Genomic DNA, 26137 nt, shown 5'->3' with positions numbered 1-26137 from the left:
TTCTCACAAAATAATAAATCATCACACCCCCAAATACCACAGTTAGAACTGTCCATCCTACAATCAGGCAGTTAAAGATCAGTTTTTGCAGAACATCCATCACACATAATTGCAGTCTGAGGTTTGACTCATGGAATCACAAGTTTTTTCTTTTATTTTGTTTACTTTATCAATTCTATGATTTATTATAACATTTCTATGATTTATAGGTTCTTTTAAAGCAGTCTGACCGTACTGGTGACCCAGCAGCTCAGGCACAAAGCCAAAAACTACCCAAAATAATTTTGAATCAAAAAAGAATTTGTCTCACCTATTGGTGGTTTATTTAGGGCCCTTTGGATGGTCTCCAAGCCTCCACCTGAGCTGTCAGGGTTTCCAGTCGTCCGTCGCTTCTCCTGGCTGGAACTCGCCAATTGTAGTGGGGGGGCCAGTTGCCCCACTACGTAGGATTTATGTCTAACCTGATCACTCAATGTAATAACACTTGTAATTTAATTCTAAGTTCTAGGTCTGAAAAATCTATGTCTCACCATAGAATCATCAAAGAAATTCCAGGAGCCAAGTCTTCAGATGCCACGAAGAAAAGTGTTTATTCTTGTACAGACACAAGTCAAACACATGAGAGCGATCCCGGGACCCTTCTGACCTCTGGTCAAAACACTCAATCTTTTATACAGTTTGGGCCAGGTTTGGTCACTCCCCTGGCCCTTCCTTCCGTTACCTGTGCCAACTTTCATTTTACACTATCAATTAATTTTTAATGGTGTCTGGAACATCCCTAACTCTCCAAAAAATAATGAGACTGAGCTGGCAATCCCTCAAAGGGAGAGACCCTCCCTTTAGCACAGTCCCCATGCCGTCTCTATTTTTTACCTTCGTTATTTTCAGGTACAACCAGGTATAGCCAGGTTCACAAGTGCAATACAGGTCATACTGACAGTACATCAAATTCAAACATCAGGTTCATAAGTGCAGCACAGGTCACTCTGATATCACACAGCTCTAAAGTGGTAACGGCGTCAGTACAATTTATTACACAACACCAGCTCCCCTTTTCCGCCAGTCAACTCTGCATCGCCTTCACTATACTGTTATGCTAACTTACATACTGTTTGAATTTTACTGCTAGCTATATATGGAGTATGTTTAATGTCAGAGCCGTACATCATCAGAGTAAACTATGAGTCAGTTTTCAATGTTAGCTTATACTTTGTCTGTGTCACATATCCTGTCATGCATGTATCCAAATGTGTGTTGTGTTTTCCTTGCTTTCCCACTCCTCCCTCTTCTCCCACCCCTCCCCCTTGCCCTCCTCTGTCCTTCTCAACCCCCCCGGCCAGCAGGCAGATGGGTCCCCCCTATATAGAGCCGGGTTCTGCTCGAGGTTTCTTCCCTGTTAAAAGGGTGTTTTCTTGCCACTGTCGCCTTTGGGCTGCTCTGGGGGTCAGGCATTTGGGTTCTGTAAAGCGTCTTGAGACAATTTGACTGTAATTGACGCTATATAAGTAAAATTGAATGGAATTGAATGGAAGCCTCAAGACAGGGAAAGGGCGTGCTAATGGCAGAGGTAATGAAGATGGAGGAGGTGATGAGGAGGGAATAAATATTATAATAATAATAATAATTTAATTTTTGTATACTTTAAATGTACAGATTAATTACAGGTAAAACATTCTCCAGGGTCATTCCGTGTGGTTTCACCAGATGGTGGTTGCCGCACAATTTTCAAATTAGTCCTAAAGTTGCATGCCATTAGATAGTCACAAAAGTACTTTCTATGCAAAATTGTAGGCCTGTAGCTCAAATAGTTTCTGAGTTGTGGGGGTCTGAAATGTTCAGAATTTGGACTATAAAAAGCCTCGCCAGCGTTTTTTGCATCTTTAAGTGGTTATTTGTCAGCCTCTAGACATACCAGAGAGCTGTGAGTTGGTAAACAAGACCTCTGCATGTAGCTAGTGCCCCACAAACATCCCCAGGTGTTTCCCTACACTCTGCAGGCCGTGGGGGCTTGCTAAAAATGATAAAAATTAAGAGATACCTGCTCACGAGTGGGGTTTGGGACCTTAAAAGTACTAGAAATACTGCACAGAAGTGTTCTAACACCCCTGGGTTCCATTCTACACAAACTTGTGTGATAACTTAGCAAACTGGAGCTTTCTAGGTACCTCAGTTTGGAAAATATGAGCTCCCAAAGTTGGACGAGATTTTTAATTGGCTATTTTTGGTGGCAAAAATCTCAGTGTGGGACAGGTACCAGAGACCCCAAATGTTTCTACAAGACAGTTCCATCTGTCTTCTATCACTGTACAAAAAAGCAGCAGGGTTATATTTGTAGTTACTGAGATATTCTTACTCAAAATGGCATGGGTGATGTCAAAATAGTTTTTTGCTTTTCAGTACTTTAAATTGGGATACAAGTATTAGTAGTCATTCCAATGGTAGTATTATATATGTTTTGTTCTTTCTGCACACACACACACAGACACAAAAGGAAAATGTTTTAAGTAAATAACTGTAAAATAAGACATTAAGTCCAACATGACCCAAGCATAAACACACAACCCAAAGCACAAGTCATGCTTAAATCAACAAAAAATATTACCTGCAATAACCATGCAAGCACACACACACACACACACACACACACACACACACACACACACACACACACACACACACACACACACACACACAACACACAACACACAACACTCGACAGAGCAGCAAACGATGCCACAATGATATACAACAACAAATCAACAACAGAAATAGCTTCTGAGCCGGAGCGGCATGCTAGCGCATATTAGCGTCTACACATGTACACATGTGATCAGCAAACGCACGCTTACTAACTTTATAAAACACAATTACAACATCCTACCTTCTGTCACGCACAGCAACACCTGAAGGAGCACACACGCAGACGCCGACAGGAAGAACACGAGCCAGGCCACCGCAGATATTAGGTTATTAAGTAAATACACGGACTCCTTTATCCTTTAGGTGATTGGAGAAGAGAAAGTGATGGTAATGGAGCTGCTGAGGATCATCCGAGAGCTGTGTGGTGGACTGATGGCATGCAGGCAACTATTGGCGTCCAAATATGAAGTGACGATGACCAGTGAGGCAGGATTTAAGCGGCTGCTGGACGGCTTTAAGATTGGATCAACTGTAGTCATGGCTAAGGAGCTGACTAATGATGAACTGGTTGTTTCTTTTCTTGCACTGCCTGCATACATCACAGATGAGGAAATCATTGACAAACTGGTAGGCTGGGGGGTGACCGCTGTATCACCGATAAAGAGGGGGATGTGGCCCGGCACAAACATTGCAGATGGGATGAGGTATGTTAAAGTTAAATTTACTGATTATGTGCAATCTCTGCCGTATTCAGCAAAATTTATGACTGTAACAGGACCGGAATATGTACGTGTGATTCATGATAGACAGGTTAGGGTGTGTCGCAAGGGTGAGGGACGCTCAGCCGGAGAGCCTGAACCGAGACGAGGCGGTGGAGAAACTGGCCTCTGAAGAGCTACAAGGTGCTCTGAATGGAGTGGATGAGGTGACAGAAATGCCTGATGACACTGTCCCTGACTCACAGTCTCAAATTCCTCCAGGCCAAGGTGACGCTGGGTGGAACCCAGCCATTTGTCTGACATCCTCTGACTCAGAAATGGACCTCTTGGAGATGGCCAAGTTAAGAAAACGGCAAAAGGAATTGAAGAAATTGAAGGCAGTTAAGAAACCAAAGAGTAAAAAATGATTGTGACATGGCTGGTAAGCTCATCCTCGTTCTCTGTCCACTCCTTATGCTGCAGCTTGTATCCTTTAATGCATGTGGGCTGCGTACAGAAGTCAAACGAGTAGGTGTGCTAAAGGAAGGGAGAGAGAAAATCATAGATCTATGTCTGACTTCACCTGAACTGATCAAAACTGTCAGTGGGGTCAGGTACAACAACAACTCGTGGTCAGACCATTCATTCATGGAGGTAGAAATGGGTGGACAAGGGAGAGCCAGGAATGGAGGCACCTGGTGTCTGAACAACAGTCTGTTAGACGATCCAAAATTTACAGCAAAAAAAGGAAGTTGCTAACAAATATATCAGAGGAAATCAAATATACAGAGGACATATTTTCATGGTGGGAGGGAGTGAAGGAAAGAATAAAAAAAACTTTGTAGAAATTACAGCAAGCAGAAAAGGTGGTAAGAGAATAAGGAGGAATACACAATTAGACAACAAATAAACACTGAATTGGAAAAAATGGATGAAAATGCAGATCATAGCATAACAAATTATTTATGCCTAAAGAAAGAACTTGAAGCAATTGAGACAAAAAATGTAAAGGTGCAATAATTAGAAGCAAGGCAAAATATGCCATTGAGGGTGAAAGGTGCATGGGGTATTTTCTTGGTTTGGAAAAAAGAAAACAAGAAAAGTGTTTCATTCAAGAACTAATTAGCAGAAAAGGGGAAAAGGTTAGTGTGACTGAGGACATTCTGGGAGAGGTACAGGGTTTCTATCAGGAACTCTTTGCCAGTGAGGGTGTGGATAAGAAAGCTCTTGAGAAAGCGATTGGGACCCTGAGCAGCCGGCTTCCTCCTGAGGAGGCTGAATGGTGTGACTCCCCCCTCACTTTAGGGGAGGTGGAGGCGGCCATCGGTGGACCCGGGAGGAACAAAAGCCCTGGCTCAGACGGCATAACCTCTGACTTCTACATCTCTTTCAGAGACCAGCTGGCCCCGGTCCTTCTCTCCCTCTACCACAGCATGGAGGAGCAGAGGTGCACCCCCAGGACCTTGACGCTCGGTTTAGTAAGTCTGGTGTACAAGCAGAGAGAGGACAGATCCTGCCTAAAGAACTATAGACCCATCAGCTTACTAAACACAGATTATAAAATACTGGCAAAAGTATTGGCAAACCGGTTAAAGACTGTCATACACAACATAGGTGGTCTGACACAATCATACAGTATACCTGGGAGGGACATATCAGACACAATACTGACAGTAAAACATGGGGTGGAACAATTACAGCAGGAGGGAGGGATCTACATTACAGTTGACTTCAATAAAGCATTTGACAGGGTAGAACACAACTTTCTGTGGGAGGTAATGGCAAGACTAGGGTTCAGGAACAGGTACATGGGATGGTTTAAGCTACTCTACACCAATGCTTATAGTAAGATAAAATGTAATGGGTTCTTGACACAGCCAATTCACCTTCAACGCTCCATCAGGCAGGGCTGTCCTCTCTCTGCACTTTTGTACAGTTTGGCGACCGAGCCACTGGCCCAACTCATCACAAAGGACAGACACATCACAGGGATAGTAACACCGGCACATAGACATATCAAAATAATTCAATACGTGGACGATACAAACATCTTTGTTAAAAATGCAGAACAGGTGGACAGTGTAATCACGCACCTGGACACATACGGTAGAGCATCGGGAGCACAGGTGAACACAGACAAATCCCAGATCATGTTTTGTGGCTCAGTGGCTCGGCCGCCAAATATTTGGGGATTTGAAGAGGCCCAGGAGATTGTCAAGGTCCTGGGGGTCCACATTGGGAAGGATGCCGCAGCAGCGAGGGACAAGTCCTGGGAGGGGCTCCTGGCAAAACTCCCAAGCCAATTTGGGTTGTGGAAAATGCGGGGGCTGACCCTGAGAGGCAAGGTGGTCGTGACCAACTCCCTCATATTGTCTAAATTAATGCATATAATGGCTGTCCATGACCTTCCTAATGCGGTACTGGCAAAATTCAACAACCTCATAACATCATTTCTGTGGAAAGGAAGGGGCAATCTGGTTTCTCATAAAACAGTCATTGATGACTATAAAAATGGAGGGTTAAATCTAATAGATATTCACACCAAAAAACTGGCTTTAAGGAACAAAATAATAATTAGACATCTAGACAAAAACAATAACGCATTCTGGAAAGACTACTTCATGCAACAGTTAAACAAAATCAATAACCTGGGAAACTTTCAATTATGTCAGAACAGCCCACGCACTTACTATTCAAACCTGGACAGTTTTTACAGGGAGGTCATGGAGGCATGGGGGTTGGCACGATCACTGATAAAGACTCAAGTCACCACCAGAGTGCAGGCGTTGGCACAACCGATCTTACATAACCCAGACATCAGTGAGCATGGGAGGCCCCTGTTTGGTGGCTCCCTCGAGGCTGCAGGCCTGCTAACTTTGGGTCGCCTGCTGAATCAGAGGGGAGAGATGGACCGGGAGCGGATTGTGAGATTAATGAGGGAGAGAAGAGCAAGGGTCAGGGGGAGAGATGTGGAGGTCAGATGTCGAGCAATTGAGAGGGGGATGCCGTCCGAGTGGAGGGCTGCCATCGCCAGTGGGGTGGGCGGCCTGGTGCGGAACGATGTCCCAACATTCATTCTGGTAACTACTAATGGCAGTAAGAACATCACAGAAACAGCAACAAAATACTGGTACAGAACATTCAGACACAAAATCACGAGGCGGCCCACTGCAGAACTGGCCTGGGCCAAAATCTTTCCAAACAAACCCATTCACACCATCTGGCATAACATCCGTCCAAAATATTGCAATGCACAGGCAGCACAAACAGATTTCAAAATCAGGCACAGGCGCATTTTTACGGGCGTCGTCCTGCACCAGGTCCATAAAGTCAAGTTTGGGAGGGACTGCTCGGTGTGCAGGGACACACCGGAGGACCTGGAGCACCTTCTGTGGGGATGTCCGGTCGTGGCCCTGTTCATCGAGCAGGTCAGGCGTTTTTTGGCAGATTTTTTTGTCTTGGGAGGTGAAAAATGAAGGAGACTGGCGATGGCACTGGCTGTTCGGGGTCACAGGGGAAAAAAGGAAGTAAACAACAATCTGCTGAACATTGTTCTCGGATTAGCGAGACATGTGACTGTCCTGGCAAGGAATTATGCCTTGTTTGAAAACAAGGAAATTAATAGGTGGAGCTTATTTAGAAACATTTTAAAATCACACATCAAGTTATTTCAGGATTTAAGTGATTTTGAAGGTGTGTTCATGACAAATGCACAACTTTTGTTTACAAAGGAGGGGAAGGAAATTGTCTTCCGTTTTTGAGAGTATGGTTAAAAGAAATGGGAAGATGATTATCTTTAAAAGAGTTAGTATCTTTTGTTTTTTAATTTGTGGTTTGTTTTTGAAGACAATTTTTTTTAGGTTGTTGCTAGAGGTACGGACCCGTACCCGTAGCCTGTGGACTACAGATACGGCACTTGCCATTTGCCAATCAGATACGCGAGATCTGGTCACGTGACTCCCGGTAGACGCTAGCGGTACGGACCCGTAGCATCGGTACTACAGGTACGGACCCTAAACCTGACCCTAACACTAACCCTAACCTTAACCTTTGCTTACCTTTCAACAGTTTGCAGTGGTTAGCAGCTTCTTGACTCGCGAGACTCGTGTACGGGTCCGTATCTGTCTGGCAAATGGAAAGTGCCGTATCCGTAGGCCACAGGCTACGGGTACGGGTCCATATCTGTAGACACTACCATTTTTTTTATGTCAATGTCTTACTTTGTAAGGGGAAGGTGATGTTTTTTCTTTTTTTTGGTGAGAGCTCTCGTTGACAGGTTTAAAAGAGTGGTTGAGGGGTGGAATTTGTGTGGGGGTTGGGTGGGGGATTCAAATGGGAGGGTAGGGTAATTTTATGTTAATAGAACTGTGGTTTTTTACAATTGGTTATTTTGGGGCTTTGTTTTCTTTTGTGTGGAATATCTGTAAATAATTGTTTTAAACTAATTCTGTAATGATGTAGCCTAGCCGCGCTAGACAACCCACGGCAACGAATTTAATTCTCTGCCAGGGTCGACAACAGAAACAAACAGTCGTTGAGCTCCATTAGCACCGACTCTGAATAATCTTTCTGTTAACATGTCTGTAATATACTTGAGCTTCATCCATTGACTGTATAAATAAGGCTTCACCGAACTACCGCATCTCTTATTTCTGGCGCTCTAGGACCCTATTTGTTGCGCTGATTGGTTGTATACCTACCCAGTTGCTGCAGAGTGATTTGATAGACAACCTTTTAGCCCGCCTCCCTCCCTGTCGAGAGTTCCTAGAGCCTTGTGCCTTCAGAGCATGGGTTTAGCAGGGCTAGGCTAGTAATGATGTGTACAATGATGTGGTTTTAAATTATTGTCAGTTTTTTGTACTTTTGATTAAAAAAAGTTTTTAAAAAAGGCATGTCTGATCTCGGAAGCCAAGCAGCGTTGGGCCTGGTTAGTACTTGGATTTAAGACTGCCTGGGAATACCAGGTGCTGTAAGCTTTTTCTGTCCTCATCCAGCAGTCTGTGCCTGCAGCCGTGAAGCTCCACTCTCACAACCCGACCAGGGGCCTGTTTCACGAAGCAGGTTCACTGAAAACTCTGAGTTTTCTGTTTCAAGAAGCGAGGTACCGTATTTTCACGACCAAAAGGCGCACTGTACCAAAAGGCGCAGTCTCAGTTATGTGTGCCATTACTGTATTTAACACACACATAAGGCGCACCTGATTATATGGCGAGGGTTTTATATACAATCCACGCCCACACTTCCCCCTTTAACGTTCTCATGGTGTCCTCTACTACGTCGGCCTTACAACAACAACACACACACAAGCATACAAGTGTGCGTATTTAAAAATAGAGCCGGAGCAAAACTGAGTTTGGTTGTGCTTTATTTAAGTATTGATTACAAAGTACTAACATTTTTTTAATCATCAATAGGCGCGGGCATGGTAAAACACAGATAAAACAAGCACACAAGTGTGCGTATTTAAAAATAGAGCGGGAGCAAAACTGAGTTTGGTATTCACATTTTTTTTTTTACCGGTAATCGTCATCAATCAAACCCATGGAAGTCCTCATCCTCTGTTTCTGAATTGAACAGCTGCGCTAAACCTCCATCAAACATGCCAGGTTCACTTTCTTCACTGTCAGAGTCACTTTCCGTGCCGTGCGGCGCCTCGGAAATGATGCCGGCTTTTGCGAAAGCTCGAACAACAGTGCCAGCAGACACGTTAGCCCAAGCATTTACAATCCATTCGCAAATTGTGGCGTAACTCGCCCGGCGCTGCCTTCCACTCTTAGTGAAACTGTGGTCTCCATCGGTCATCCATCGCTCCCACGCCGCTCGCAGCCTTACTTTGAACGGCCGGTTCACACCGATGTCCAGCGGTTGGAGTTCCTTTGTCAGGCCTCCCGGAATGACAGCAAGCTCAGAGTTCATTTGCTTCACTTGTTTTTTCACATCGGCTGTGAGATGGGCACGCATAGAGTCACAGATCAACAGCGATGGTGATGCGTGGAAAAAACCACCTGGTCTACGTCCGCCTTACAACAACAACAACACACACAGGACGCACTGCACCATAGGGCGCGCCGCACAATTTGAAGAAAATCTAAGACTTTTATGTGCGCCTTATAGTCGTGAAAATACGGTAACTAACCAGGGAATGCGGTGTAACTGTAGCCTGTTTCACAAAGAGGGGTAACTTAAACTCTCGGTCAGTTACCGCAGTAACAGACTCTATGACTCTAACCTGGTCACCAGCAGGTTTATCTGAGAAAACCTCCAGTTTCTCTCCGTCTCCGCCCTCTTTCAGCCACACGCTGTTTCATTTCCTCATTCATTCAGTCAGTAAGCGAGCGAGTTTTGGCGTAGAACAGCTTTTATTAACGATCCAGTGGATAAAGGAGCAGCATTACTGCACAGATAATTAAATATTCGTCGGTAGATTGTTATCAGACCGAGCATAAATGTTCTCGCATTTCCGGACAATTATCGGTTTGAGCGGTACCGTTTCGTAATCGTTTCAAGTCCATAATCTACATAAACAACCTAATCCGTCCTTACATTTACATTACCAACCAGTCATGCTCTCACATCCAGCAGATATTGTGTGTTGCGCTGCGGTTCTTTGCAAATGGAAGTTTTTATATGATGTCGGAGATGCAGAGTAAGACAACTGTATGGAGGAGATTCAGAAGTGTTCAGGCCCTGAAACGACTTTTACCATCATTGTGGACACAAACCTGTCAGAACATCAAGGAGGATCCACAGGATTGCAGGTGAATGATGTAGAGATCTGTTAAATTCATTTAAATCATATTCTGTTAATGACATTGTGCTGCAGCCTCAGACTGGGATCAGTCATTTTAATTTCTTTTAGGATTTCCCAGTGTGATTGGCTGCATAGATGCACACACATCCCCATCACAGCTCCCTCACATCATGAACAGGAAGTCCATTCACAGCATAAATGTGCAGGTAGGCTACAGGTAGACTGACTACTGTTTCTAAATGTTAAAGACTGCATCATAGTTCAACATCTGTCATTCTCTGCACTGTCCAGATCAGATGTGATGCTGCATGCATCATTTCTAATGTGGAGGCCACGTGGTCTGGGTCTGTTCATGACTCCAGGATTTATGGAGAGTCTAACCTGAGCAACAGACTGCAGCGTGGTCAGCAGCATAAAGATTTTCACAATAGAATTCTCTTGTCTCCCTCCTTTAATATGCTCTGATGTATCCACTATACATTACAGGAGAGTTTGATGGCCTTCTGCTGGGTGACAGGGGTTACCATGACAACCCAGGCTGATGACCTCATACCCTGACCCTGAACCAGGCCCCCAACAGAACTTCAACCGGACTCACTGCAGGACCAGAGCCCGGGTGGAGATGACCATAGGCCTGCTGAAAGCCCGTTTCCAGAGCCTACGTCTCCTCAGGGTGACCCCTGAGAGGGCCTGTGATATTACTGTGGCATGTGTTGTTCTTCATAATATTACCACTATTAGAGGAGAGCAACACCCTGCCCTACAAACTGAAGACCCAGATGATGAGCCCATCCACCTGCAGCTATCCAGGACAGCAGAGCAGTCAGAGACACCGTATGCAATAATCACTTTAGAGTTTAAGTCTCCATCATCACCACCACAGCAAATAAAGACATGATACACATTTCATTTGCTCTTCTTTATTTCCTACAAATAAAAGATAGTTCAGTTCATGTTCCAGTAGTTAACATAATTCACCTGTGACCATCACCACCTCTAACTTGTGCTCCAGTATTTCAATTTCCAGATCTGCCCTCCTAATCTGTTTTTTGGATTTTTCTCAGCAAATGCAGTTTGTAAATCTGTTTTACTGATAACTGGGAATACATAGAGGACATTCAATGATACAGTTGCACATGAATTCCACAGAATGAAGCTCTGGTGTTTCCTGAACATCCATCTCACTGTGTCAGTCTGTGCAGTGGAAGCTGAGGAACCATCCTGCTGCTGTCCAGCCATGCTCTGTTAAAAAGGATGAGAATGTGCAACACTTCAGTGTAGGCTAAATGTCACACTCTATATTCCACCTAAAATGTGAATGAGAAGAGAACTATCAGTAACATAGCTCTGTATGCCTTTCTGGATCCCCCTCTGTAAAGGCAGCAGACACAGTTTCATCCTCTTCATCCTAGATCAGTGACATGTTTCAGTAAACTTAAACTACCATTTGGAGAAATCTGTGGAGTGTTGCCTACTTACAGTTACAAGGTATATATATATATATATATATATATACACACGTGGACAAAATTGTTGGTACCCCTCAGTTAAAGAAGGAAAAACCCACAATTCTCACTGAAATCACTTGAAACTCACAAAAGTAACAATAAATAAAAATTTATTGAAAATTAAATAATCAAAATCAGCCATCACTTTTGAATTGTTGATTAACATAATTATTTAAAAAAACAAACTAATGAAATAGGCCTGGACAAAAATGATGGTACCCATAACTTAATATTTTGTTGCACAACCTTTTGAGGCAATCACTGCAATTAAACGATTTCTGTATTTGTCAATGAGCGTTCTGCAGCTGTCAACAGGTATTTTGGCCCACTCCTCATGAGCAAACAGCTCCAGTTGTCTCAGGTTTGATGGGTGTCTTCTCCAAATGGCATGTTTCAGCTCCTTCCACATATGTTCAATGGGATTCAGATCTGGGCTCATAGAAGGCCACTTTAGAATAGTCCAACGCTTTTCTCTCAGCCATTCTTGGGTGTTTTTGGCTGTGTGTTTTGGATCGTTGTCCTGTTGGAAGACCCATGACCTGCGACTGAGACCAAGCTTTCTGACACTAGGCAGCACATTTCTCTCCAGAATGCCTTGATAGTCTTCAGATTTCATCGTACCTTGCACACTTTCAAGACACCCTGTGCCAGATGCAGCAAAGCAGCCCCAAAACATTACTGAGCCTCCTCCATGTTTCACCGTAGGGACAGTGTTCTTTTCTTCGTATGCTTGGTTTTTGAGTCTATGAACATAGAGTTGATGTGCCTTACCAAAAAGCTCCAGTTTGGTCTCATCTGTCCAAAGGACATTCTCCCAGAAGCTTTGTGGCTTGTCAACATGCATTTTTGCAAATTCCAGTCTGGCTTTTTTATGAGTTTTTTTCAGCAGTGGTGTCCTCCTTGGTCGTCTCCCATGAAGTCCACTTTGGCTCAAACAACGACGAATGGTGCGATCTGACACTGATGTACCTTGGCCTTGGAGTTCACCTTTAATTTCTTTGGAGGTTGCTCTGGGCTCTTTGGATACAATTCCAACGATCCGTCTCTTCAATTTGTCGTCAATTTTCCTCTTGCGGCCACGTCCAGGGAGGTTGGCTACTGTCCCGTGGGTCTTGAACTTCTGAATAATATGAGCCACTGTTGTCACAGGAACTTCAAGCTGTTTAGAGATGGTCTTATAGCCTTTACCTTTAAGATGTTTGTCTATCATTTTTTTTCGGATGTCCTGGGACAATTCTCTCCTTCGCTTTCTGTTGTCCATGTTCAGTGTGGTACACACCTTTTCACCAAACAGCAGGGTGACTACTTGTCTCCCTTTAAATAGGCAGACTGACTGATTATGAGTTTGGAAACACCTGTGATGTCAATTAAATGACACACCTGAGTTAATCATGTCACTCTGGTCAAATAGTTTTCAATCTTTTATAGAGGTACCATCATTTTTGTCCAGGCCTGTTTCATTAGTTTGTTTTTTTAAATAATTATGTTAATCAACAATTCAAAAGTAATGGCTGTTTTTGATTATTTAATTTTCAATAAATTTTTATTTACTGTTACTTTTGTGAGTTTCAAGTGATTTCAGTGAGAATTGTGGGTTTTTCCTTCTTTAACTGAGGGGTACCAACAATTTTGTCCACGTGTGTATATACACACACATCCATGACCTTTTATTCCACCGTTTTACAGGCATCTCTTTCTGTTGGCTGAGCAGAAGTCTCTGTTAGTTTAAATAGTCTTAATTATTTAACAGGACATGATATGGATGCAGACATTTAGGCTATGTGTGGATAAAACAACTGCACAGTCAAACAGCCACTTAATATTTAGGCTACTTTACAATGTAAAACATGATCAACATGAAGGACCTCCATGAGATAATGCCGAGGTCTGACCTGTTTGAACAATGTTTTTATATTTCATCTTAAGCTGCTGCCCAGCGGGATTCCACCTAAATGAAATAACTTAATATTCTACCATTCAGACAGTTATTCCCTGTAATATTATTACGATTACAAAGGACTACATTTAAACTTACGCATTGATCCGGGCTGTTCTCCACGCCGTCTCTCTCTCTTTTGCAGCTGCAGCGGAGTTGCACTTCTTTCTAAAAACGTGTTCAAACTCGCCATATGAGCGCGTTAAAAACTTCCAGTTCAAAAACGCAGTCTTTCGCTTCCCCGTTTCCATGGTGACTCGTCGAATCGGGGTTCCATTGATGCTGCCTTTTCAGAGTTGCGGTGCACGTGCTTAACTCCTGGTCAAATTACTCCGAGTTAATTAAACCAACTGAAATCAGCCGTTGTGAAACCGAAAACTCAGAGTTTTCTATCTCAGAGTAGATCAACTCAGAGTTGAGGAAGAAACTCAGAGTTTGTAAAACCTGCTTCATGAAACAGGCCCCAGGACAGTGAGACCCTGTTGTTCTTCAGCAGAAGCAGACAGCGCCACCTACAGCAAGGGATGTCAACTCAAGTGCCCTTGACGCCAAATGGAAAGCAACATTCCAATTAAACTATCAAGACAAGCGTGGCTGCAAAGGTTTTTTCAACATGTATTCCCCAAGGAGTACCACTTCTGTTCAAGTATTTCCAATATTGAAAGTTTACTGCCCCCAAGCACTGCTCTTCAACCAACAAGTTCACTTTTAACAGCTTGGTGCCACACTACAAAGGGCATTGTGCAGCTTGACGTTGCGGCCAACGCTCGTGGCCGTTGTGGTCTTGCCAGCCCCGCCCCAAGCCCATGAAACGACAAAGAAACGGGCTGAGAAAAGTCCAACAAGTGCCATGAGAGACAGCATGTGGAGTTCTGTCCAAGTACCCCTGACTGCAGCCCGCAGATCGGGGCGTGCCTCAACGTGGGCGGAGTTAAACGTTGAGCTCCGCCCACCTTAAACTAAACGTGGGCGGAGTTAAACGTTTAACTCCGCCCGCATAGCGCAGTTGAACCGTTGAAGAAGAAGAAGAATGTATTAGAGAAGAAGAAGAAGTTTCCAAAATGGAGGTAAGCACGTTTATCTTTTGTTTAAATGTGCTGTTTTAACGTGCTTTAACGTTGCTGTTTTGCTATTTTGTGACAGACAAGGAAGGAAGTGATATTATTTTATCTCCAGTTGCATTATCTCCTTGCATTAGTTTCAGACTTACGTCAGACTTATTTATTTTGTCACGTGCTAAGTAGCAAGCCCATTAGAAAAGTGACGTTTAACAAAACATTTAAACGATGCCATTCCTTTTAGAATTAGACTGATTCAAAATATTCAGAATAATCTACTGGAATTGGAGGAGACGCTAGAGGCGTGGAGGTTTGCCCTGGAAAGGAGAGAAATGAAGGTTAGCCGCAGCAAGACGGAGTATCTGTGTGTGAATGAGAGGGACCCAAGTGGAAGAGTGAGGTTACAGGGAGAAGAGATCAAGAAGGTGGAGGATTTTAAGGACTTAGGGTCAACAGTCCAGAGCAATGGAGAGTGTGGAAAAGAGGTGAAGAAGCGTGTACAGGCAGGCTGGAACGGCTGGAGAAAAGTGTCAGGTGTGATGTGTGATAGAAGAGTTTCAGCTAAAATGAAAGGTTTACAAAACTATTAATTCAAATGGATTGGATAGTATAGTTCAATTATCTATCTCTGTTACAGAGAATAGAGCACGTGTTTGCTGCAAACAGCCACGTCATTGCCACATGGTTTCCACCATCATCCACAAACCCCATGGATCACCTGCTGGTAATTTGTTAAAAAGTTTTGCTTTTGTAGTGGAGTTTGAGCATTTCATATTCAGTTTTTGATATCTTTTTACAGGACAATGCAGCCAGTCTCCAGTGGGTTCTGCTTCCAGTATTTGTACCTGGACACTGGATACTCTGTAAATACATTTATATCTTCCTCTATTATGACCTCACACAACAAAGCTGCTCATTGCTGATTTAAATTTTTTGGTATATTAAATGCAGCTTTGTTAGTATTTCTGTAACATTCCATAACTTTATGTGTGTGGTTATATTTGAACACATTTAACAGATACTGAGGCCACAGGCTAGGGAGATTTTCTTTCTAGATCCCCTCTGTGGCAGCAGCTGGAGAGATGAGAGTAGAGTCCATCTAGTCAGGTTTTTAGGACACCTTCCAAGATCCTTCCTGGACAGTGTTAGTTCTGTTTTAAACCACTTGTCCTTTGTTTAATAAATGCTTCTGTTTTTATTTGAATGCATTAAGATGTTCCAAACAAACAAAAACAAACAACAAAAGTGAGTGTTTGCGAGGGATAGAAGTAATTGTTACCTTATTCTTATTTATTTTTACATTATTCTATGCAGATGGAAACAGAACCATATGTTTTGTTTGTTTAAGCCCATTACAAAAACGTTTGATTTGAAGTTCCAGCCTCTTCCAACTTTGTTCCAAGTGTTGCTTTAAAATGCTTTATTGTACTTTTATTTCCTCTTTGAGCACATTGCTCACATCTCCTGGCCCTTGGAGGCAGCTTGGTGTGAATGATGTTCAGGTGAGACATTACTACATTACATTTGCTAACATTTGCTGTTTTCTTGCCATTCTTTTATTAAAACAGTGCAAAGATGCTCCACCAACTGTGGCGTGTTTGTTTTGATGGTAAGAACTACTCAGTATGTTATATCGATGACATCTATAAAATGTTTTTTCTGCATTTAAAACACACTCTTTGTATTGAAAAACTGTATCCTGACAGAATGTGCATGATATTATATTAACCAGTATCTCTGTACATTGTAATGGGGGCCAGTTGTGATTTCAGTGAGGTTTTGTGCAAATTGTGACACGTTATGTTTGACTGTAGCGATGAAGGTTTTATTTTTGGAAACATATTTTAATCTTCTGCATTTCCTTCTTCACAGGAAAACATGCTGCAGATTAGAAGATGGTGGTGTCTTGTTCTGCTGCCGTAAGCGCCCTCAGTGTCACACTTTTAAACCAGATTCTTTTAAACCACGTTTTATTCACTGTCATCTGACCTGCATGAATGTTTTCACTGTGAATGTTTGTTGTCATTAAATCACCAAGATCTGAAGAAGAGAGATTGCAGCAAAGAAAAAGGCAACGAGAGCAGAAAAACTACAGGTGAGAGGTCATGTGATAAATTGGTATATAGTGAAACTATTGCTCAAAGACTGATCCCCCCCACTTATTTCAGGATGTGGCTGAAGTCCCCCTTACAATGTTTAGGCTTTCAGAATCTGCCCCTGAAGCATCAGGTATTGTTCCAGCCAGCATCGAGGTTGTTGAGGTTCCATGTCACAGAGCAGTCATTATTTCTCTGTGTACTTAAAATCAACCACCTAAATCTTGCATTGTCATTGTGCCTGTAGACACCACAATCTGTTTCCTTTCTAGATGAGGCTGAGAACAGGACTGGGAACAGGGAACGGGGTATATTGCCTGAGATGGGTAGTCTCATTTCAGTGTTTTCTGCAATCTCCGAGCCTTTACTTAAATAACTGTTTTCTTTATTTTTGTTTAGGAGAATCCTTTGGTCAGGGATGCCATGGCGGCAGCCCGGTGGTGTGGGACCAGAACTTTCAAGGGAAAATTTCCCTTCCCCAAGTTGTTACCATGGCCAAGGAGCAACGCGTGAGGGCAGGGAACTCCTGTGTGTCTGTGATGGCCAGGAAGAAGAGGAGACCGCTGATCTCAGAGAACCGTTCCTTTTTCTTTTTAGTCTGCAGGAAGACTATGAGACATTCTGTCAAGAAATCATTGACAGGAGAAACATGAAGGTGTTTTGTGCTTTTGACAGAAAAGAATAAAGTTGTGTTCAACGGTGCTGAAGCTTCATTCATTACATCTGACCCCTACAAATGTACATGGTTTGTGAGTTGTACAGACTCTGATATATTATGTCTGGCATAATCATATACAGAAAGTCTCTATACAGAGATCAGAGATTATGTTTTTGTTTCAGTTATGTAGAATGAAGGCCAAGCTAAGAGCCCTCTTTGATTTGAGGACAGACATGTAACAGACTGTCAGTTCAGTCTTATATCCTTGAGTGGATTAGTGACACTTTAAGAAAGTCGTTAGTGCAAAGTTTAGGAAATCTGTGTTATCAGCCAGGAATAACCATGCATGGTCAGGTATCAGTGGCACAGACATTGCTGCTGTCTCTGATCTCCTTTATGTAGCTGATATAATTCAGTGTACAAAAAAATCCAAATGTGTCTCTGTATGCTGTATATCACAAATTTCACTTCACTGTTTCAGTCCAGCTAGCCCTAGTTAGACAGGGTTTGAGTTAGGTGAAAGCTGAACCCAAGTAAAAAGTTGTCGGCTATAGTATTACAACTCCTGGCAGAAATGATGGAATCACCAGTCTGGGAGGACACTCGTTCAGTTGTTTTAATTTGTAGTAAAAAAGCAGCTCACAAACATGACAAAAAACTAAAGTCATTTTATTTTGCAACTTTCTGGCTGTAAGAAACACTAAAAGATATCAAGAGGAAAAGTTGTAGTAGTCAGTAACAATTACTTTTTTAGACCAAGCACAGGGATAAAATTATGGAATCAATTCTGAGGAAAAAATGATGGAATCACCCCATAAATTCTCATTCCCAAAACTAGCTCCCATATCAGATTAAATCTGCTCGTTAGTCTGCAGTTTAAAAGGAGTGATCACACCTTGGAGAGATGTTGCACCAAGTGGACTGACATGAATCATGACTCCAACATGAGAGATGTCAGCTGAAACAAAGGGGAGGATTATCAGACTTTTCAAAGAGGGTCAATCATCACGAATTGTTGGAGATATCCCAGATTGGTTCTGCAAATGATCATCAAACTGACGTGGGACTAGAAAAATTGCAGCAGCAGCATCAAAACCAAGTTTATTTGGCCCAGCAGCAACAACCAAATCCACAGTCTGCATGAGCAACAAGCTGGTTTGGTTGGAAATCAGCAAACTGGTTTGGTTGGAAATCAGCAAACTGGTTTGGTTGGAAATCAGCAAACTGGTGTGCTGCAGCAACTTCCAGTCACTCTTGGTCTAAAAAAATAATTGTTACTGACTACCACAATTTTTCCTCTTGATATCTTTTCGTGTTTCTTACAGCCAGAAAGTTGCAAATTAAAATGACTTTAGTTTTTTGTCATGTTTGTTATCTGCTTTTTTTCTAAAAAAAAAAAATTAAACAACTGAACGAACATCCTCCCAGACTGGTGATTCCATAATTTTTTCCAGGGGTTGTTTATGTTGTATTTGTGGGATTTGATACTACAAGAAAAATGTTTTCCCAGAGAACTACTTTTTGGCTCTAGACCTGATCCTGATATAAATAGTAATGCTGATATAAAATTAATCATGACAGTAAATCACATAAGATGCTCGGTTTCTAGGCCAGCATTGAGAAGCTGTATTGACGTTTGTGAATGTGCTATTTAGTCTCCGCCACCAGATGGTGACAATAAATGAGTCAAGCTCAATGTGGGCGGAGCTCAACGTTTAACTCCGCCCACGTTTAGTTCAAGGTGGGCGGAGCTCAACGTTTAACTCCGCCCACGTTGAGCCACGCCCCGATCTGCGGGCTGCAGTCAGGGGCTTCTCGTTCTGTCACCGATAAAAGGCTTCTGTGAAGAGAAGAGAAAAATTGAAATGCCACCAATATTTTTATTGATTGTTTATGTTATTTTGCAAATATAAAGAATACATAAAATATCTTCAGAAAATACTATTATTTTAAATGAGCAAATATTACAAATAATACATACTTTACAACACAAAAACCTACTAGTAATACTATTTACGAATAGGGAGAAGTGCCTCAGTAGAGGTCGTAATAAACTTCAAGTATACAGGACAATCATTCTAATAGCTACTTTATAAGGAGAGTGCAGTGCCAAGCTGACAGAACAAGGGGGGGGAGGAGGATGAGGAAGGCACCAGGAATAAAAATCATTCCTCAATCCACTATAATCTGAAAAATTTCAAAACCTTTAAATGCAGTGTACACTTATCAACATTCAAGCATAAAATGTTCGGCACAAATTCACATAATAATAACAATAATAATAAATTCACATCATTTCTCTTTTGTAAAGTCAGCCAAGGCCACTTGTGATACCACAAAGACATTGTCAATTCAAAAGTGACATTTAAAGAAGTGACAAAGTGGGGATGTCAATTAGAATCACTGTAAGTTTGGTTTAGTGCACTACAAAGTTAATTATTGTATACGGTTCCTTTAGACAGCGGAACAATCTGTCTAATACCACAAAGACATCGGCAAGGACTTTAAAAGTGGCACTTAAAGAAGTGGCAAAGTGGGGATGTCAATTAGAATCAGTGTAAATTTGGTCTGGTGCAGCAAATGACAAATTATTGTGCACGGTTACTTCTAGATAAATAAATGAACTGAAATTAAAAAGAGGCAGCCACAAACAAAGAACAAATAGTGACCTTCTCAGAAGTGCACACATAAACAATAAGTTAAAATGTCCAAACAGCAAATAACAACAACAGCAGCAGCAGAGGCAACTGCCAACAGTCCAGCGAGGCTTTAGAGCTGTTGGTTGTTTCTCCTCTCCAGTTCCTTGTCCACCATACCTTTAAAATGTTCAAAGCTGGTGTACACCACATCTTCAAAGCCAGGTGTGGTGGATTTGCCGGTCTTGGGGCAAAAAGTGAACAATTTCTGGCTGCTCCCACCTACTTTCTCCTCGGAAGGCGTGTATCTTTTGCGCATGCCACCACACTGCAGTACCTGACTAGCCCCACATGGTCTCTGTGACTTGTTGGGCACGATGGAATGGACCTTAGGTGCAGGTGGAGGCAGAGCAGGCAAACACTTGACTGCAGGAGGGCCCGGCAAACTGGACAGATGGTGCCGCCGTAGCTGCTGCAGTTCCTCTTCATCCTGGCGACACTGCTCTTCCTGCACTGCAAACAACAAACAAAAGCATTCCTGTGATGAGTACAATTGTGCTGTCACAGATCTTATAGATTCTGTGTGTGTGTGTGTGTGTGTGTGTGTGTCTGATGGAGTATGCTGTACCTCTCTGTGCATAGTACTGCGGTGGTGTGAAGGCAGTGGACTGGCACAGGGCGTACTCAACCCCCAGGAGCTCCTCCTCGTCCAGGTGTTTGTATTGGTCAGGGCAGGGCAGAGGAGCAGCAAAGTTGGGCTCCGGCACATGCTCCTTGCCAAACAGCACCTCAGCCTGGTGGTTCATGGTGGTGACCGCCAGCCACCCGGAGGGATTCCATCCTGGTGTTCCACTGCACAACGAATCCAATCAGGTACACCTAAAACACAATTTAAAGAAGAAAAATGACACATGTTACTGTACACGATGTCTGGAAAACATTGAAATTGAAATGAAACAAATGACTGAAAATGTGTCTGTTTTCTTTTCATGGCTCACTTGGAATGGCCTGATCCCACATCTGTAGGACGGAATGGCGTTGTCCAGGTGTGCATGCAGGCCCGACATCTGTACCTGTTCAGCTGCACGCCGTTCAGCACCACCTTCTTCACTGCCACGTACAGCTGAAAGCCAGGAGGATCCTACAAAACACAACGTGGCTCTTAGCCTGGCAGACTGGTCTACACACATGACAAGAATTACACATAGACCTGAACTCGCCTGCATACATCCAAGATGTTTGCTTGCTGTCACCCGGTGTGCATCTGCAGCCTGTAGACTTGAAGAGCGGGATGCCGTCTATGTGGAGACCCACTGGCCCCTTGAAGTCAGCCAGAATTGATTCTAGGACAGGCAGTGTCCTGAAACATATGCAGCGGAGAGCACGGTTACCACCCGTATTATTACACAGATTTCTGAGCGACAGTCTTATGACAGATATGCTAAAACAGAGATTTTCAACCATTGTGCCTCGCCACACACGTGTAACAAGACAAAATGTCAAAGTCTTGCAATGAAAAGAAAAAACACATTTGTTACTGTAAGAGCTTGCAAACTTATAGTCTTTTAGTGCCAAAAACTATAAAAAAGAGAAAATGGTGGGCTTAAACTTATAAAGCTAATAGAAACTTGGATTTACTTTTCCTGGATAGAATATTATGTTTCAGCCTGTGGGATTGTGTCTCAGTTTGGTTGGTGAGTGAAAAATACTGTGTAATGACATACCTCAATCCCACGGGTGACGCGCCTGACGTAAGACTTGATCTGATGGGCTTTGAGGACGCCGATCATGTCCTGGTCCGAATACTGGGCGTACAGCTCTGGACTTCCACTCCTGACGGCTTTGACCGGAGCATCATGTCCTCCCTGTTGTAGGCCAGGACACACACCTCCGACTCGTCCAGGAGACTTTCTGCACACACACACAAAGACACACAGACACAAAAGGAAAATGTTTTAAGTAAATAACTGTAAAATAAGACATTAAGTCCAACATGACCCAAGCATAAACACACAACCCAAAGCACAAGTCATGCTCAAATCAACAAAAAATATTACCTGCAACAGCCAGAAGCTCTGCATCAGTGGCATAGAGAGCGTCATGCTGGGCTTTGACTGAGAAGAAGCCTCAGTCTTTGCTTCATGTTTCTGCAGAAATATACAGCATGCAACTGTAAGATACTTACATACACAGCTTTGACATGTAAGACAAACAGTAATGACTAAAACATGCGCATACCTTCAACCTCTTGTCATGATGGCACATGACAGATGGGAAGTCTCACACATACTCCAGCATGCTCGGTGCTGAAGCTCTTCCCACACACACTGCACTTGTGCTCCTTTGGACCATGAAGCTTCATGTGGCGGGTCAAGCTTGACTTCTCAGTGAAGTGTTTGTAGAACACACTGCAGACGTGACTCTTGTGCTCCATCGTTGTTTGCAATCTGCTGACAAAAAAACAAGTCATATGAGTATTTGGTCACAGAATCCATCCATTTAATCCGTTCAACAAAAGGCAGAACATCACAGGAGATAAGTCTAAAACTGAAGCATATAGCCAGCTCTCCCTTCCCCATTTTCACAAAACACCCCCCCACAGGTAGATTATGCACTCCCCTCTTACATACACCCAGACAGCTGCAATAACCATGCAAACACACACACACACACACACACACACACACACACACACACACACACACACACACACACACACACACACACACACACACACACGACTGATTTGCGATTGTTTTGAAACATTACAAACATCTCTTCTGCATTCACAAGGAATTAGGCTAATATTTTGACCTAATAGTTTACGATAGGCTCGTTAATCATGTCAAGCAAAACATAAATGAACACTTGCGTTTTCGTCTCACTGCTGAGATTAAAATCAAATGCCTCCTTCTTGATCATTAGCACAGGAGAAACGCCACACTGCAGACATGACTCTTGCAAACTGTTAATACCCTTATAGCCTTTCCTCGATCTAAGGCAACAAAGTTGATGTACAACTGGTTTGCTTTCATCCTGTGACACAGCGCGTTGTATGAACTAGCAACAACAAATGAGGCTGAGCAGCTAAAATAGCAGCTTCTTGCTCGCCTTAACTTGAAAATATTTCGACAGCACAGAACACACAACACTCGACAGAGCAACAAACGATGCCACAATGATATACAACAACAAATCAACAACAGAAATAGCTTCTGAGCCGGAGCGGCATGCTAGCGCATATTAGCGTCAACACATGTACACATGTGATCAGCAAACGCACGCTTACGAACTTTATAAAACACAATTACAACATCCTACCTTCTGTCACGCACAGCAACACCTGAAGGAGCACACACGCAGACGCCGACAGGAAGAACACGAGCCAGGCCACCGCAGATATTAGGTTATTAAGTAAATACACGGACTCCTTTATCTTCTCTCTCTCTGCTGTGGCAATTGTGGTGCGTTGAAGGAGCGTTGGAAAAGGCAACACATACGCTAACTAACCGAACAGAAACCAACAACAATGACCACATTATACATGTGGGCTTTCTAACAAACATAAACACCACGATCGCCTCACTAATCAGCAAAAACCTTTTCCTCAAGTTGACTGCTACATGTTTATAAAATTGAAATCGGATGGTACAAAGGCAGAAAATAAAAGAGATCTTTCTCACCTTACGGAATTACTTTCTCCGACGGTAATGGCGGAATGCAAACGTCGGGCCGGTGTGAAACCACTCGGTTGGTCTGTTGAGGAGGAGCCTCCCCCCCGGTGATTGGCGGGTTGAGAGCTCAACAGCGCTCAACCATTGGTCGGTTGAGGAGGCCGTAAGGACTTGGGGGAGAATTCGCCTGGGAATACCAGGTGCTGTAAGCTTTTATCTGGACCACCTGCAGAGGACGCTGCTGCTGCTTCACTGCAGACACAACACACACTCGAGAACTTTATGGAGAAGACACATTTCCAACATGTTTCACCAAGACCAAGAAAGACCAACTAGAAACATGCCTGCCTCCATCAGCAGTGAATAATGTTGTAATCTCCCTGTCAGGAGGACAAATCTACACACCTGTCACTGATGATGTTAATCAAGCCTTGGTGTATGTTCTAACAGATTCTTTTGCGGTGATACATCTTCTGATACACAACCAGGGCACATCATCGGTGATGTATCCTGAGATCATTGAGCTCTTTCAGGTCTCATGAACATCAGATATCCTCCCTCAGGCGACCCAGCTGGCAGCTCAACCAAGGATCTGCTCCGTTTATCCACAATTCTACAATTTCATTTAGCAGACGCTTTTGTCCAAAGCGACGTACAACACAAGCAAGAATTCAGACATCGGGAAAAACCTGTAGTAAGTGCAAAAGTGCTTCAAGTGTGATTGGTCAAAGGTGTTGCCATCAAGTTGCAGAAGAATTTGCAAACCCCCCCACCCCCACCCTTTTTTTGTCTTGTTGTTTTTTCAACTTTGTCAGCGCTAAATAAGTGCCGGGTTTTGGACCACCTGACTTATTCTACCCCTAAGGTGGAGTCGGATTAAGTGCCTAGGTGTTCTCTGAACAACTGAGTCTTCAATTGTCTCTTCAAAGGAGAAAGGGACTCAGCAGAACGCACAGAGATTGGTAGTTTGCTCCACCATTTGGGAACAACAGAGGAGAAGAGTCTGGTTAGAGATTTCAAGCCGTGCTGGGCTGGATGCCCCAGGCGTCTCTCACATGCAGAGCGAAGTGGGCGTGAAGGGGAGTAGACCTGGATCAGGGAATCCAGGTAGGCTGGGGCCGTTTTTGTAAGCCAGGAGGAGAGTTTTGAATTTGATTCTGGCTGCAACTGGAAGCCAGTGAAGGGAGATGAACAGGGGAGTGACATGAGCTCTTTTGGGCTGGTTGAAGACCAGACGTGCTGCTGCATTCTGGATCATCCGCAGAGGTTTGACTGTACATGCAGGGAGACCTGCCAGAAGAGAGTTGCAGTAGTCAATGCGTGACATCACAAGAGCCTGAACCAGAAGTTGTGTGGCCTGTTGGGTCAGGAAGGGTCTGATCTTCCTGAAGTTGTAGAGGGCATAACGACAAGATCGAGAAACTGAGGCCACGTGAACCTTAAAGGTCAGCTGGTCATCAATCATGACACCCAGGTTTCTGGCTGAGTTTTTTTTTTTTTTTGGCACAAGTAGGCTCGAGTGAAGTTGGACACTGATCTGAGGCTGAACAGATGGACAAGCTGGAAAGACCATGAGTTCAGTCTTAGACAGATTTAGCTGAAGGTGCCGTTCCTTCATCCATGTGGAGATATCAGCCGGACATGCTGATATCCGAGCTGAAACTGTTGTGTCGCCAGGTGGAAAAGAGAGGAAAAGCTGAGTGTCGTCAGCCTGGCAGTGGTAGGAGAAGCCATGGGAGCGGATCACCGCACCAAGTGAGGCGGTGTACAGAGAGAAGAGTAAGGGACCAAGCACTGACCCCTGGCATCTCCAGAACCGCCTGGAGACTTCCTCTGCTGCCTCCGTGTTGTTGAAGTCTCTCCTCCTGCTTTGTGATGCTGAGTCCATGGAGGAGCAGTGACCATGGTATCCTTGGCAGAATCCCGTGCTGGTAGATCCACACCTTGAATTTTCCCGGTAGGCCTGTCTTGTTGACCTTTGTTAGCCGCTCCTCAAGGTCCTCACAGGTGTTCCTTATCAAAGCTTTGTCTCTGAGGCTGCTGTCAAAGAACTTTCCAAGGCTTTTCACAGGCTTCTAGGAGACGGTAGGGCTTGGTGTCACTGAGATAGAGAAGCGGAACTTATTGACTGCTCTGCCCTTCCCTTCTTCAGGACCAAGGATCTGGACTTTGCTGGCTTGAAAAACATCCTGGCCCACCCCATCAGCCTCCCTAGTCCACTCAAGATCCTCAGTGTCTGTTGGGTTAAACTACTAAATAAGAGTCTCTCCAGGTAACAGTGATTTAAGAATCTAGAATCTGGTTTCTTGTTTTTACGGGGAACAAAACTCTCACAACAGAAGGAAATTAGCATACATGGGCTTTTTATCAAAGGCTGACCGGAGACTATGAAATATTCTGGCTTTTGAAAGTAAACGCACCACCTCATGGTTTCCTCCTGTGTTAGACTGTCAATGAAGTCCCTGCATTTTATTGTTTTATG

The 26137-nt window shown here is 43.4% G+C and overlaps 4 long non-coding RNA genes across 8 annotated transcripts; 2 read left to right on the top strand and 2 right to left on the bottom strand.

Moving 5' to 3' along the window:
* The first annotated feature begins 9987 nt into the window (after nucleotides 1–9987).
* On the top strand, nucleotides 9988–10996 carry LOC127534027 (uncharacterized). 2 transcript variants are annotated; one of them, XR_007941949.1, is made up of 3 exons: nucleotides 9988–10096; nucleotides 10198–10295; nucleotides 10381–10996. It is a non-coding gene; the product is annotated as an uncharacterized LOC127534027 (long non-coding RNA). The 2 variants fall into 2 exon arrangements; XR_007941948.1 differs by having other exon boundaries at nucleotides 10198–10996.
* On the bottom strand, nucleotides 10994–13803 carry LOC127534028 (uncharacterized). Its single transcript, XR_007941950.1, has 2 exons — nucleotides 13633–13803; nucleotides 10994–11331 (listed from the first exon to the last, which is right to left on the bottom strand). It is a non-coding gene; the product is annotated as an uncharacterized LOC127534028 (long non-coding RNA).
* Nucleotides 13804–14412: 609 nt separating this feature from the next.
* LOC127534022 (uncharacterized) lies at nucleotides 14413–17389 on the top strand. Its single transcript, XR_007941934.1, has 6 exons — nucleotides 14413–14600; nucleotides 15229–15315; nucleotides 15391–16093; nucleotides 16464–16510; nucleotides 16630–16686; nucleotides 17087–17389. It is a non-coding gene; the product is annotated as an uncharacterized LOC127534022 (long non-coding RNA).
* A 1816-nt stretch (nucleotides 17390–19205) lies between these two features.
* Nucleotides 19206–23758, bottom strand: LOC127534023 (uncharacterized). 4 transcript variants are annotated; one of them, XR_007941936.1, is made up of 8 exons: nucleotides 23303–23603; nucleotides 22220–22428; nucleotides 22039–22128; nucleotides 21706–21892; nucleotides 21210–21341; nucleotides 20980–21122; nucleotides 20610–20860; nucleotides 19206–20494 (listed from the first exon to the last, which is right to left on the bottom strand). It is a non-coding gene; the product is annotated as an uncharacterized LOC127534023 (long non-coding RNA). The 4 variants fall into 4 exon arrangements; XR_007941938.1 differs by lacking the exon at nucleotides 23303–23603 and adding an exon at nucleotides 23665–23758 and having other exon boundaries at nucleotides 20980–21341; XR_007941937.1 differs by having other exon boundaries at nucleotides 20980–21341; nucleotides 22220–22431; nucleotides 23303–23610.
* Nucleotides 23759–26137: the final 2379 nt, after the last annotated feature.

This window comes from Acanthochromis polyacanthus, chromosome 5 (genome assembly GCF_021347895.1).
Source record: "Acanthochromis polyacanthus isolate Apoly-LR-REF ecotype Palm Island chromosome 5, KAUST_Apoly_ChrSc, whole genome shotgun sequence".
NCBI lineage: Eukaryota > Metazoa > Chordata > Actinopteri > Pomacentridae > Acanthochromis > Acanthochromis polyacanthus.
Note: the sequence above shows the minus strand (reverse complement) of the source record. Positions and strands in the feature narration are given on the sequence as shown.